The sequence below is a fragment of the Mauremys mutica genome, chromosome 1 (genome assembly GCF_020497125.1).
Source record: "Mauremys mutica isolate MM-2020 ecotype Southern chromosome 1, ASM2049712v1, whole genome shotgun sequence".
Classification (NCBI taxonomy): domain Eukaryota; kingdom Metazoa; phylum Chordata; order Testudines; family Geoemydidae; genus Mauremys; species Mauremys mutica.
Window position 1 is genome coordinate 12,862,688 of NC_059072.1, and position 15,100 is coordinate 12,877,787.

Here is a 15,100-nt window from a genome sequence, read left to right on the forward strand (position 1 = left end):
CCCAAATTTTTGTTTTCAAGCCCTGAGACATTGCTGTGGGGCTACAGCTAGACTCCCCAGTGAACGGCTGCATTTTTCCTGCTGTTCTGTGCAGAGGCATCATTTGCAGACAATTTTTACTAGCCAGCGAAGCAGCACAATTTCCCCAGGGTCACCCTCACAGTTTAAAATAACAGGCTTTCCCCCACCTTCCACGGTGGGTGCACGTTGCCAGCAGCGATTCTCACTTTCACTAGTGTCACCTCGGCCCAAGAAGGGCTGAGACGCCAACTCTTTAGCAGCGGCATCTGGAATCCTGGGAAGCTGCTTTTTCAGAGCAGGCCCCATCTGATCCCAAGTGGTAAAGTGGGATGCAAGGTCCCACCTATAAAATGAATCAACCCACTCCCCCTCTCCAGCAGAAAGTGGAGGAATCCTAAATTAGCCTTAGTGGGATGGAAATTCTTCAGGTACGTGGCAAATCTTAAGGTTTAACCCAAACTTCTGGTTGTCTCGGGGGATTTCTTTACCCCAGGGGGCGATTTAGATCGTGCAAAACAGACTCTCCTTTGCAAATAAATATGTTGCCTGTTTTAAACCTGTTTCACCTCACTCTTGAAGTGACGTTCCTCTGACAGGCCCGGGGTTCAGAAAAGTACTTTAAGCCCTTACATAATGTGAAGTCAATGGGACATAAGCACATGCTTAAAGTTAAGCGCTTTGTTTTAGTGCTTCGCTGAGTCAGGACCTACGGTGGCAGCAGAAAAAGCAGACGTTGCTGTTATTACCGGTAAGCTGTCGATTTTCTAGATTAAAAATTCCAAAGCAAACTAAAAGCCAGAAGAGGAAAAAGAAATGGGGTTGTGTTTCATGGTTGGCATGTAAGTAAAATGCATTATGAGTCACCATTTTTCTTTTATTGTTTCATTCTATTTACAAACCAAAACAGTTGGACGCCGACAGCCCCTGGTGATCGTGAGCCTCAAGTCATCTGGGTTTAGGATTTGGATTCGCTGTAGGTGCTGGGGAAGCTAGAAACTGCTTTCCAACCCATATGGGTGTCTTCCTGGTAGCTGCTCCCAATAGAATGTGATGTTACAGGCCAGTTTCGACTCTCCCTGGAGACAATGGAAAAAAACAATGACTTCAATGGGAAGAGGGTCCTCCTCTCTGATGACGTTCGGGCCTGGGAGCAGCAAGTTATAATACGTGAGTGGTCCCACATGCTTCAGGATCCGTGTCTAAGATACCTAGTGATATATGAAGAGTCGGGGAGGTGGCTACAACCAGATGCACTCACTTGTAGGAATGTACCCGTATACCTTTGCCTTTCTGATCATGGTAAATAGACAAATGAACTCATCCCGCCGGCCCCTCAAGCCACCATTCATTGGCGGCGTTCTCATAGGAAGCCCAGCAGAGACTGGGAGGAGAGGGTAGTGACCGTTCGCAGCGGCCCAGGGAAGAAAGCGCAGAGGTGTTTGTATGAGACGTTGACGCACAGGCCCATGAGAGCGTCATCACTGCTGGCGAGTGGGCAGGACAAGACGAGTGGGGCCAAACGGTGCAGGGCTTTGAAGATGAGGACCAAAGTCTCGGTCTGGATGCGGTGAAACCTTGTGACCTTGGGGGAGTTTTGCCTTCCTCTGCAGCATGGGGTGTGGGCCACTTGCTGGGTCAGCTGGGTATATCTCCCGTAACCAATTTCTTTGTCATTGAGGGGGCCTCAGACACTGGTGCACCTCAGTCCTGCCTAGTCACTGCCTGCGGCACACCAGAGCTTGGGCTCTTGTGTGCTGTAGTGCTTTGGTCTCGTTTTGTTGGCTGGGGTATAGGGGAGTTGAGGGAGCATTGGTGGCCTGTGCTAGACAGGAGGTCAGATTAGATGATCTGGTCATTCCTTCTGGCCTGTGAAACCCGGGCAGCTAGCGGAGGGATACGAATAGGGGAGTGTTGTGGTCAGAGTGATGGGCCAGACAGATGGCCTTAGCAGCTGTGTATGAAGCTGAGTGGGAGGGAGGCCAGAGAGGTGCAGGAACCAGAATGAGAAAGGAGAAGGTCCTGGACTGGTATTGTGGACATCTAGACAGAAAGAAGAGGAGTTATCTTAGGAATTCAGCGGGGAGTGCAAATGGGGCGATTGTTCTTCCTATTCAGTGCGTGATGTGTGTTGTGCACATCCTCACACTTACGTCCCGCCTTTGAACTGGGGCCCATTTCAAGGCAGCTATTGAAATGACCATGTTGTCTTCCTAAGCCACGAAAAGTTTTAGTGGATTATTTCAAGGATGGCGCTACATAGAAAACTACTGAAGCCATAAAGAGTCCTTTGTTCTGGGGAAAAAAGGTCATGAGATTGATAAAATCTTTGTAGGTCTAATTTTATAATAATCTTAAAACAGAGCCAGAGAGAGATGGTATATACCTGCCATCTGAGGCCTTACGGTCACTGATACGTAAAGCTGATGGCTAGTGGTTATAGAAATCAGCCTGACATTTTTAGATGTTGGTCTCTGTTGATAAACCTTGATTAATATCCAATGAGATAAAGGAGACAGAGGTGAAGACGTCACATCAGGTGCATGGGGATGCAGAAGTATGTCCAGAAAGCCAATACGAGCAGGCAGAGAACTTTCACCAACTTGTTCGAACATAGCCATCAATTTTGTGAACTACAGAAAAATCTGCCTGAATGATACGCTATGGACAACATTACACCTTGCTCTTTCTATTTGCTGAATTTGAGATTAGGGTCAAGACTCTCTTGGAAGAAAGACATAAAAACGGTGACATTATATGTGTACATAAAAGCACCACTTCCACATTTCCAAACTAGGGTTTTCAACAGCATCCCTTCCTGTTGGCAGCATGGGCAAGTGGCTAAGGCAGCTAGCTTGAGACTCAGAAGATCTAGGGTCTTTTCCTGGCCCTACCACTTTGGTAACTCTCCATCCCTCTGTTTCCCCATCTGGGAAACAGGACTAATAATTTTAACTTGCTTTTATTAAGTGCTTTGAGATCTATGGTGCGAAAGAGCTATATAAGAGCTAAGGAACATCTTTCCAAGTTGAACTGAAAAGCTGCAAAGAACTAGCAAGCAATAGAAGAGAATAGCTTGACAGCATATGTAAAATGGAAATACCTGAATGCCTTGCTGGGCAAAAGTGAAGTGCATCAGCTCCCAGTGGGCCTCTCTCAGGTACTATATTAACATACTGTTCTATTATAAGCAGGGGACACTTTACCACTGTTATGCAATTAGTAAGACTGAGAGAAGAAGCCTCCCCAGTTATTTATATCCAGCTCCAGTGAGCACAGGTATGGAGCCAAGGTGGAATTTGTATTCCAGGAAAGATGATTGTAGAAAGAGCGATAGGTAGATAGAGTGAGCTCTTTCTACGATATATACACAATGTATAGAGAGGAAGATAGTTAACAAACGGCTCGAGAGAGGTTTGAATCGCCATGTGGCTTTTATATTAAACATTCACATCCAGCTCTCCCAGGTGTGTGTGTTTTCTCCAACAGCTATAAAAGTTGCTCTTTGAGAGGAGAACAAAAGACAAATAGAAATCGTGGATGCAAAACCTACCCCTCTAAACATGATCTTTCTGGAGCAGGAACTCTAAGCTCCTGATTTGTATGATATTGCCGTGTGGATAGAGGAATATCTGCTCCAGTTATTATTAGCTAGATTACAATGATTTACCCCTCCCCGCCCACACCATGTACACGTGCCGATGAGTTTCCCTGTTGGGGGGAGGGAAAAAAAGAATAAAAGTTTAATAAACGTGCGCTGGGTTGTGGATGACTTTGTGGCGACCTTTGTTGCAAATGGCCTATGCATGCGGAATAATGGTCTCCTTGCAGAGAGGGAAATGGCTTAGTGCTATCGTCGTTGCCTCGGTAACCATCAGAGTCTCCATCTAGCAGAGAGAAATGAGTTATGAAAAGGCTTGAGTGAAGAAGGGATTAACACATGATCCCAGGGACAGCATGTCAATCAAAAGCAGCGGAGAAATTACACTGCTCTATTTGAGAATTTCTCCGGAAACACAGCCTTAGTGGAGATATATAGAGAGAGACACACGCGAAAATATAGCTACGTAATATATACGTAGGTATAGATTGAAACACGGAAATGTGCATACACACCTATATGTTCACACACACACACATCAGTTTATTAATTCACACACACCATATATACATACCTCACACCTAACTCTCACCCCATGCATATAAATGCACACACTTCTGCTCGCCTCTGTATATGCATAGGTATATAAAAGCACAAATACACATACACACACTAGAGAGAGCAGCAAAGAATCCTGTGGCACCTTATAGACTAACAGACATTTTGCAGCATGAGCTTTCGTGGGTGAATACCCACTTCGTCGGATGCCTACTCTCTGATACTTGACACTAGAGAGAAACATTGTACTCATTATCAGAATACTATGGTGCAAATGAAAACAATCCAAAATGATTCAGTGTGTTTATTCCTTAAATCTCCTAACTGACCCACACACTCCTTCTCCTCTCTATTCACTTTCTGCTGCACCTAATGTGCAAATGCCCCTGATTGTGCTTTATCTGGGGAGTCGTCAAGTGTCCAGTGCAGCACAAACACGTGAATTACCTTTTGTAAGTACAGTAGCATCTATGAAATGAAGGCATTTATGTGTAGCACCCATAGGAGGGCAATATAGGGAGCTGGTCCCCTATAGCAACTTATTGGGCCATTTCAACGGCATGACATCTCTTGGATAACCTTGGTGATTTTTGACAGATCTTGGCTCGCTTTTCCTATCCTAGTTCATGGAACACAAAAGTTTGGGGTGTGGCCATTAAAAACATTTTAACAACATTTGAATTGAGATATCAGAAAGCGATCCAGAAATTACAAGGCTCTCTGTGTCCATTCACTTTCTTAGGGTGAGTCCTTTCTAAGGTTTACATTGCCAGGGATCCATGTGGATTTTTCTCCTAACATTGGAAGAAGAAGGTGAGTGGTATAAGGTATTTCTTTGGAAGGAGGAGTGGAGAATCTGAGCGGAGAAGTTTGAATGCTGCTCCTTGACCAGCTCAATAATAGGAAACTTTCTCTTAAAGGAAATTCATTTTAAAAATCCAGTGATCCTTGTGATAAAAATCAAACCCAGCCGGGCCTCTACGTATGGGGAGAGGTTGGCTCAAGCCTGCTTTGAGTTTGGGAGATTAGACACTCGCCATGTGGGGGAACAGAAAGTTCACGTCTTCAAAGTACCAATTCAAAACATAAACGCGAACAGAGCTCACGGCCTACACTCAACCCCTATCCACACATCCCACTGCACAACGCGCACTCTATACTCATGCCCTATACACATACAGCTCACAGGCTCCATGCATCCCAGCCTACTCACAACCCCCACTGACCCCCGTGCACACCCCAGATACAGACACATGCACCCCAGCAGTTTCCACCTGTTCGCACACACAAATACGTCCTCCATCACTGGAACCCCCGCACACCCATCCACACCTCTCTCTCACACACCCATACCGACCACAGCCACCCCTCTCTCCTATGTCTTGCCCCTATACAGAGCCCTCTCTCGCACACACACACTCCCAACCAAACACCCTTGTACAATATACCTGGGCATTGCTCCTGATCCTTCTTCCCCACCTGAAAGCCTCCCTCACACAACACACCCTCCCTACACACTCGCACACTATAGAGCTGTACATACCCCTCTGCTGCTGACACACATTACACTTATACAAACACACCTGTCCCACAAACCCACTCCCTTCACATGCTCACACATCCTCGGTTAATAAACAGACCTCTTTCGTACACACTGTACATACTCCTATATAGCACGCACATCCCAGCTAACTCACAAACTCCTATATAACACACATATGCCTTTATAACACCTGCACAATAACACACACAGCTATGTAACACACACTCCTGTATAGTGCACCCACCTATATGATGTGCACAGCCTTTATAGCACACATACCCCACACCTATATAACACACATGTACCTGCATAGCACATACTACACATAGATACACCCCTATAAACCTGTATACATATACACACACCTATATACCACACTACTACACACTACACACATCCCTATATAACACACCACATGTACACACACACACCCATATAACACACACACCACACATATGCACAGCTATATAACACACATGAACCTGTATAACACACTACACATATACACATCCCTATATACCACACACACACGTACACTACACACATCCCTATATAACACACCACACATACACAAGTATCAGGGGATAGCTGTGTTAGTTCATATCCATAAAAGCAACAAGGAGGCCGGTGGCACCATAAAGACTAACAGATTTATTTGGGCATAAGCTTTCGTGGGTAAAAACCCCACTTCTTCAGATGCGTGGAGTGAAAATTACAGATACAGGCATAAATATACAGACACATGAAGAGAAGGGAGTTACCTCACAAGTGCAGAACCAGTGCTGACAAGGACAATTCAGTCAGGGTGGATGTGGTCCACTCCCAATAATTGATGAGGAGGTGTCAATACCAAGAGAGGGAAAATTGCATTTGTAGTGAGCCAGCCACTCCCAGTCCCTGTTCAAGCCCAAGTTAATGGTGTAAAGTTTGTAAATGAATTGTAGCTCTGCACACACGCCCTATATAACACACATGCCACACATATGCACACCTATATAACACACATGCATCTGAATGACACACCCACAACACACCCCTATATAACACACATGCCACACATATGCACACCTATATAACACACACGCATCTGAATAACACACCCACGATACACACCCTATATAACACACACACCATACATATATACATCTATGTACCACGTCACACAAACCACTACACCCCCCCATAAGACCCCCACGCCTATGCACACCTATAGAGCGCCCACCCACCACATGTGCGTACACCTATATAACACATGGCACACACTCTACACAATCGACACGCATCCCTACCTAACATGCGCACACAAATGCCACCCCCCCTGCATATCTCACACACACACACACACACACACACACACACTCCTAGCCCTGGGTGCAGGGGCCATGGTGGGAGCTTTCCCATCTCCCACCCACTTTCAAACAGTTCAGAGGCCCAGGGGGCTTTGCCTGAGCCAGGCCTGGGCTACGCCCCCCCTTGTCTGTCCCTTTCCTGGGGTCTCCCCTTCTTTCTCTCCCTCCTTCTCTTTCTCCCCGGTTTAGTTCCTCTCCATTCAGCCCCTTGCCCCCCACGCCTGGGTCCCACCCAAGTTTCTAGCCACCAGCCCAGCGCCCGGTTAACCAAATCGCATTGACCCCGCTGCCATTCGATCCCTGCCTCCTTGACTCTCATTTAGGAGCGCGCAGCGGTAAAGCGGCCACGGGACAAGCCCAGCCTGAAACCGGAGCCCGGGGAAAGGGGGAGCGAGATCGGGAGAACCTGATAGCTGGAAACTCGGTCTCTCCAAAGGCTCGCCGGACCTCTTAGCCCGGATCAGGCGGCCGCGGAGCGCCAGCTCGTCGCCAGGCAGGGTGTCAACGTTAAATGGTCGCTATTTGTTCCCGGGCTCGGCCTGAAAACCGAGTCCCCGCTCCACAGGCCCTCATTCATTAGGCGGTTTAATAACCCTTCCAGCTAATCACCTCCCCGGCCCCAGGACCCCCTGGCCCCCGCCCCACTGAGCACGCAGCTCTCCAGGTGCCTTCACCAGGCGTCCCGATTTTATAGGGACAGTCCCGATTTTGGGGGCTTTTTCTTATCTAGCCTCCTATTACCCCCCAACCTGTGTCCCGATGTTTTACACTTGCTGTCTGGTCACTCTGGGGGGGGGGGGGAGGGTGCACTGCGCCCCCCCTTTGTTGGGGCGATTGGGGGCGCAGTCGCGATCTGCCCTCAGGAGGCAGCTTGATCGAGGGGTGTCCCCCCCCCCAGGTGAAATCACCTGCTCCCAAACTTTCAGCCCCAGCAGCCAGATCCAGTGGGGGGGGGGGGAAATCACCCAAATAAGGGGCGAACTCGATCTGTTCTCTGTTCCCCTCCCTCCCCCAAATCCGCCGGTGGGACCGGGCGACGCCTCCACTCCCAGGCTCTCCCAGGGCTGCCTTGGCTGGGGAAGGGAACCCGAGGAGCGAGACTAGATTTTTAGCCATCGCCAACTGCCATTTGTTACCTGATGCACAAATGCGGATCTTTTTTTTTTTTTTTTAACCTGAGCAAGCCCAACATTATTTGAAACGGATCGGACCCGACGTTTATCTCCTTTGCTCCGCAACTCTAGATTCCGGCTTCTCAAGCAACCGTTTGAAACTGCGATTAGTTAAAAGCTGCGTGTCCGTCCCCCCCAGTTCGTCTTCAGCCCCCACCCCGCCTTGTGAGCCTTTCATGCGCTGCAGATCAGATATAAAATACTCTATCGGGATACTGTAATATTAAAGATCAAAACTGGCATCAATGGAAGAGCAAATGCAGAGAAAACAAAGGGGAAGGCTGGAAGATGTTCATCAGCTAATTACAACTGCAAATATTATGCAAATTATTCTTGGCACCGCGGCGAGGAAAGCGCGTTTAAGTGCGGAGATAATGCTGGGAAACGGAACGTTCATCTGGCTGTGGGACCTGGTCCAACCCTGTTTCATCTAGGGCAGAACCGGTGTGTGGATACATAGATCTATATTCCTATCCAATCAGCTGCACATTGGGTGCTGGGAAATGATTGATCTCATTGATACTTCAAATCCCTTGACAAACGTTGCACGAAATGCCCTGTACAGAAACAGGAGGGAAACAGAGATTCCCGTTTGAAGGTAGCTAGGAAAACACCACCAGGTAGAAAACTCTGATCAGATGTTTAGCAGATGGACCGGTGTAGGGAGCCCCCTGTCCATCTAAAGGCATCAAAGCCATATGGCCATTTCCCTTAAAGAGATGGGATGGGAAGGGGGAGTGAGTTATCATTCGACCCCATTTGAGAAGCGTTTCCCTGGAAAAAGGACCATATTCCACCTGGTTAATGTTTAGACACTGAATGGGCCGGAGCAACTCAGACCTCGCAGCAGAAGGCTGAGCACCGAAGTAGTTGTATATTAGCTTTAGCATTTAGAAAACACAACTCCCACGGGGTATATAAAAAGATGATAAAAGTAGATACAGAGAAACACCCACCTCATATTAAATGGGCTATGAACGAGGGTGGATTTTAGCCACCATTTTCTCTGATCCGATCCAACCAATTAAGATCAAATTATCATCTAACGTCAAGTCTAGCAGAGCAACGTTATCTAGGCGCCCCATTGAGAGTAGTTGGGATGGTTCCTTCGCTAGAACAAAGCCAAATTAAACCGAGATGCATTTTTCTTACGAGTTTTTATTGCAATGTGATTCCCAGCCCCTGGCACTAGAAGGTGAGTTGCGGCAGCCTGCAGGAAATCAGATCTGCATCCCATCCTATCACTATGGAGGGTAAGAGGCAGACATTTGAATGGCTATTTCTTGAAAGGATTAAAACGAACACATCCAGCTGCAACAAAATATCATCAGATCCTGCCCTCTTCTGAAACACATCCCCACCCACAAACAGAGAAATAATTTCAGGTGAACACCCCCCCCCTTAATTTCTGCAATGAGAAACAAACACAATTCAACGTTCATTTGCACACAAAGCAACCAGAGGTGTTTCTCCACTTTATGATAAAAGAAAGGGGGGGGGGAAGGCATTTTTTTTAACAAGCAAGGCGATTGATAACAGAAATGTCTAATCGATTTTTTTCTTATGTGTGTGTTTGTTTGGAAAGAGGGGCGGAGAGAGAATTGAATGTTATTGGCGGCTCCCTCTTTTTTTTTAAAAAGATGCAAATTACGTTTTATCTTAACTTGGCTCCGTGCTTTATTCAATGTCTATGATTAATTATCTCCTTTTTTTCATAAAAAATAAATCATGTAAAATTAGGATCTCGCTGCTTATGAGAAAATAAGCAAGCCCTACTTTGAGGTCGATTTTGTTAATTTCAGCCTGAAATTGACACACTAATTAAAGCGCCGCGTACACCCTTCTCCTTCTTCTTCTTTATCAGATCTACCTTATATTTTCCCAATTAAAAACTGTTAAAAAAGGCAGTTGCACTGCCCCCAGGATAAAAAAAGCCCCCTTTCCACAACATTGCCCATCGCTTTCTGCCATCAGATTCATTGTGATGTATTAGATGCAATAAATTATCCCATGTAACAAAACATTGGGAGCTGAAAGGCTGATAATCTGGAAAGCAGAGATAAGGATTCATTATTCCGAATCATTATGAATCCAACGGTGCCTCTGACTTCTTTCTTAATCAGCTCCTCTGATCCTGGATATGTGAGCAGCACAGATAAGGAAAGAGTCATTTATAATTCTGCACCTCGTCTAATATTTTAAAATAAAGTCAGAGGCAAGAAACCGCTATAAAACACAAGCAAGGGGCGAGCTCCGAATGAAAAATCACTTCTGTGTTGTTACAGCCGCAGTAAGATTTAATTAAAATTCTCCACTTCCACGTGCTTTATATATTTTCTATTTTTTTTTCTTCATCGCGTCTATAATGGATAGGAATTTGCAATCGGGGTTATTTGTTGGGCTCTAGCTCTGACTTTACTCCCCAAGCCCTTGATTCGGCAATGAACTTTGAATTTTCAGTTCCAAAGCTTCGCCCTCTCCACCGCCCTCCCCACCTTTCACACGATGTCGTTAGGCCGATCGTATGAATGTATAACGCTAAAGCGGATGGAAATCGTTTTAAAGGGAATACACAGAGCACAGAATCAAAGCCGAAGCGTCTGGCTTGGCAACGTCAGATAAAGCTGTTCAGTTTGGAAAATAAAGATCCTAATTATGTTTTTTTTTTAAATATCAGATGAGGATATTTCTTTCAGGGGGGTGTTATTGATTTTTGGGGGGCGGGGGAGGCAGATCCATTTTTAAAAAGAGAAGAAGAAGGAACTTGAATTATAGAGAATAAAACATTCCCGCGCATTGCTAATCTCCCCATTCCTTAGGGCGGAGTGGCTATCAATAACCAGATTATATTTATGGAGGAACCGACTGCAAATCTTTGTTTTGCTGGGTCCTAGATAGATTCTGTTTATTTAGGTCCTTGATTCCGATGGCTACAACTATAAAACGGGTGTATCTACACCTGTATCCCAGGCGTGTCTTTGTGTGGTTTTCTCACACACGCTGCAAGTTCCGAATCGCCGAACGCTGGCTTATTTTGAAAATACAATTCCTATTTTTAAAAACCCTTCGCTAGCTGACTATTGCGCTCATGTATTTTGGGACGGAAACTGCAGACATCGAGGGCTGCGATATTTGTGATAAACCCTGCGTGCCATTTAAAACCTCATTAGTGATGTTTAACCTTTGAATCGCCGGCCCTCCTCTCTGGAAATGAACTTCAGAGAGAGAGAGAGAGAGTGAGTGTGTGTGTGTGTGTGTGTGGCTACCAGTCCCTGCTGCAGAAAACAGCTTGATACAGGCTGAATATTGAAACAAAAGAGAAGGTGTCTGGATTGTCTTTCGCAATTTCGCAGGCTGCTCACTTGCCCATGGGAAGTCCGATTCAGATAGATCCAATGAAACTCAATATTCCCCCCTTCCCGTAATATCTGCAGTCATGTTCATTGTGCCTACCTATTTCCAAGCAAGCAACTTAGTTTGGGACGAGCTTCTGTACACACCAGCTTTAATGGTTGAACTTACAACCATTTAACCAACCACAACAGAACCCAAATAGACCGCAGCAAATAATTCTATCGGTTAATAATGGAGGAAACGATCCATTAATTCAGTTTATTCCCACTTCGCTCTTTATTATTATTTAAGAATTTAGCCTGGGCTCTTCCTATCGGCTTAATACGCGCTTTTTAAAACTCGCGCGCCTTGTGGTTTTGAACAGCGAGCCCATATATTTCTGTGTCCCCTCTACCTGCGCTCCATCCGTTTCTACGGGATCCGAATTAACCAGGCCAGCGGTGTCGCTTGCCTGTTTTTATTTGTATTTCATTGAGAAGCGACTCCCCTCTCCCGTCCTAATGATCTTTAATTTATCGCCTTAATTGAATGTGTTCGCCAAGGATGGAATTGGGGGAGCGATCAGGTTACTCTTCCCCTGACAAAGAGTCACTTTAGAAAGGGAGACAGCAAATCGCCAGCGTCAGCAGAAAGAAAGAACCCAGAGCTCGGAGTGGATTTTTTTTTAAATGATCAATTTACTCCCTGATTTACTTCAGCTGGGGTCAAACCAAACCAAACCCGCTTCTCTCACGCCCCGCTGCTGGCGGTCAGGCCGGGCACCCTTGCATTTTCTGTCCGGTGACCTAAGACCACAGGCAGAGCCCGTTGAAATCAATGATCAGACTATACAGGGGACCACATCTCCCTCGCAGGCACCGGATCGTTTGGCAACAAGCGATTACCTCGAAACTCCAGTGGCGGTTCGCCCCCAACCCCCCAGCCTTCTATTCTCTGATACTAAAAGTGAAATATGAATCATGGCAAAAAAAAATACAAATGTGGCTGCCCTGGGCTTCTTTTTTAGGGGCAACATTCCCAAGTGATCCCTTATGAACCGTCAGATCCTTCCACCAACAAAAGAGAAGCATCTCGCGCGGGGGGTTCGCTCTCTTCTGTACAAATACTCGGACGGGAGAATAACCTTCCCTTCCGCCCTGAGCCGCTGCCTGGCCAGATCAGTTGCATCAGGGAGCAGAAATCGGCGGCTTGGTTTTACTTTTGTTTATTCCCCCTCTCTTCCCCCCCCCGCCCCGCCCCCGTGAGGTTTGGACGGTAGCGACATAAAACGTGCCCCGGGAAAATGGCCCGGTGCTCTCCGTTCTCAATCCGGTTTAGACCCTCACTTCAGTCTCGATTTAAAACTACGCTCCAGCTACGTGATCTGCAGCATTACAGCTGGATCGCCCGGGCAGAGCCTTTCTGTCGCCAAAGCTGTGCGCCCACTCCCAAGGTGTAAACGAGTCTCCTCCCCTCCCCAGGTCGGCGAAATAGAAACGATTCTAAGCACGATCTTTCGGGAAGCGCCTGATTGAAGCAGACACGTGATGGTTCCTGACTGTCCGAAGGTTTAGGGTTAACGTTCCTAGCTTCCAGTACTACCCGAACTAGGAGGGCATGGAAGTGGACTAGTGCAGTGGGTTATTGCTGGGTTTTAACCTGGCCAACAGCTGCAGCAGTGAAGGAGGATTTCACAGCCCGGCTGCCCCTCTGCATTAGCTGCTTACCGCTCTCTGGGCACGGAGAGCCCACGGTTACGTTTGAAATGCAGCCACCAGCTTAGAAGCGGGGTGTTTTCCTAGGCATGATTCATGCAAAAGGTGCTTTCCCCGCGTCCCCCTTTCAGAGCTGAATTAAGATCAAGAGCCTTTTTTTTTTTTGGTCTTGTACTAACTAACTGGCACAAGAACAGAGGTCTATTTAACCACACACACACGCACACTATTTAAAAAATCACCAGCCACATTTGACTGTATCATTCTGGGGAAGGAAAATCTAGGTGATTCGTGCATCTTTTAATGTTTACACAGTTCAATTTCCTGGGTGCAGGGCCCGACTCTAAAACTGTCTGCTGTGGACGGGGGTTGGATCTGGCCCTGTTGAGTTTTAGGAAGTTCACCGTCGGATTTTGACAATGGCTGATGTATCTCACCTCCCGGGAGAAAGAACTTTAGCAAGTCTGTTTCCCCCTTTGAACAGTTTTCATGGGAAGATGCCGGTGGAATTAAAAATCCGCCATCGGTTTGGGAGTGTGTGCGAGAGAGTTTTCTCTGCAGGGTGGTGTGTTTGTGACTTTGCGTGAAAGTGTGTGTTTTCTCTTCGGCTCTTTGTGTATGGGTGGGAGTTGTCTCCACAGAGCTCCGTGTGTGTGTGTTTTCTCTGCAGATCTCCATGTATGAGCATGTTAGAGGATTTGTGTTTTCTCTCTAGTTCTGTATGACAGGAGAGTTTTCTCTCCAGATCGGTGCGTGTTTATTTCCTCTCCAGGTGTTTGACTCGTGCTCAGAAGTGCCTCACAAAAAAAAACAAAAACAAACAACCAAAAAACACACACACCCCAACACCACCACCAACAAGAATCAACGCGATGAGTGTGGCCACTTTTCCTGGGAAGCTTTTGATCTAAATGGAACAAACCCCGGTGGTATTTATACGGCTGTACCCTTAACAATAAAACAAACAAACAAACAAAACAAAACAAAACAACAACATAAAACCCCACAACCTTTACGGGCGCTATAGGCGACAATTGTGCCTGGCACAGGTTACATCCCGTTCCAATCTATTTCCAGCCCCGATACCTGCGTCTTCCCCCCACCCTCTCTCTTCCCCATCCCATGTGATTCGCAGGCTGGGTGTGTGGTGGCTGGCCCATCATATTTCTCTCACTCTTTCTCTGCCCTTTTCCAACCCGGAAGAGCTCTGATCTCTAGACAGACAGGAGGAGGAGAGGAGGAGGTCAGAGATTTGGGTGGGTGTTCAGAGGATGTGGATCACCCACGTTTTACTTCTCGCTGGGAGCTCGAGAGATGCCAGCAGCAGCAGCAGCAGCAGCCGCCGGAGCAGCCGAGTCTGCCTGTCATTGCTGCCTTTAGATCTTCAGCAGATCAGGAAAAAATAAAAAGCAGCTGCCCAGGTCAGTGAATATTGAGATTCTCCCCCCCCCACCCCCGCCCCCACTCGTTCCCTTCTCCACGTGGAGAGAATTAGAAGGGATCTCGGCTCACAGGGGCAGCGGGCGCTGGCTGAAATGTAACACGACCCCGCTCTTATTTGCCTTCAGTCGCTGGAGCGAGTTGGATTTTTCTCAGTGACCTTGGGGGAAGACGCAACTTGCTCGAGAGCGTGTTACCTCTCAAAGCTGGGGGGCAGGGGGGAAGCATTGGAAGAGGTTGACAACAACTGCTTTGCCTGTAGGTGCTAGCGCCTATAGCCGGGGACAGGGGCTGCTTTCACAGATGGCATCGCACATGGGCCTGTGTAGACGGAGGGCATGAGAGAAGTGTATCCGCGTGTGTTTACTGCG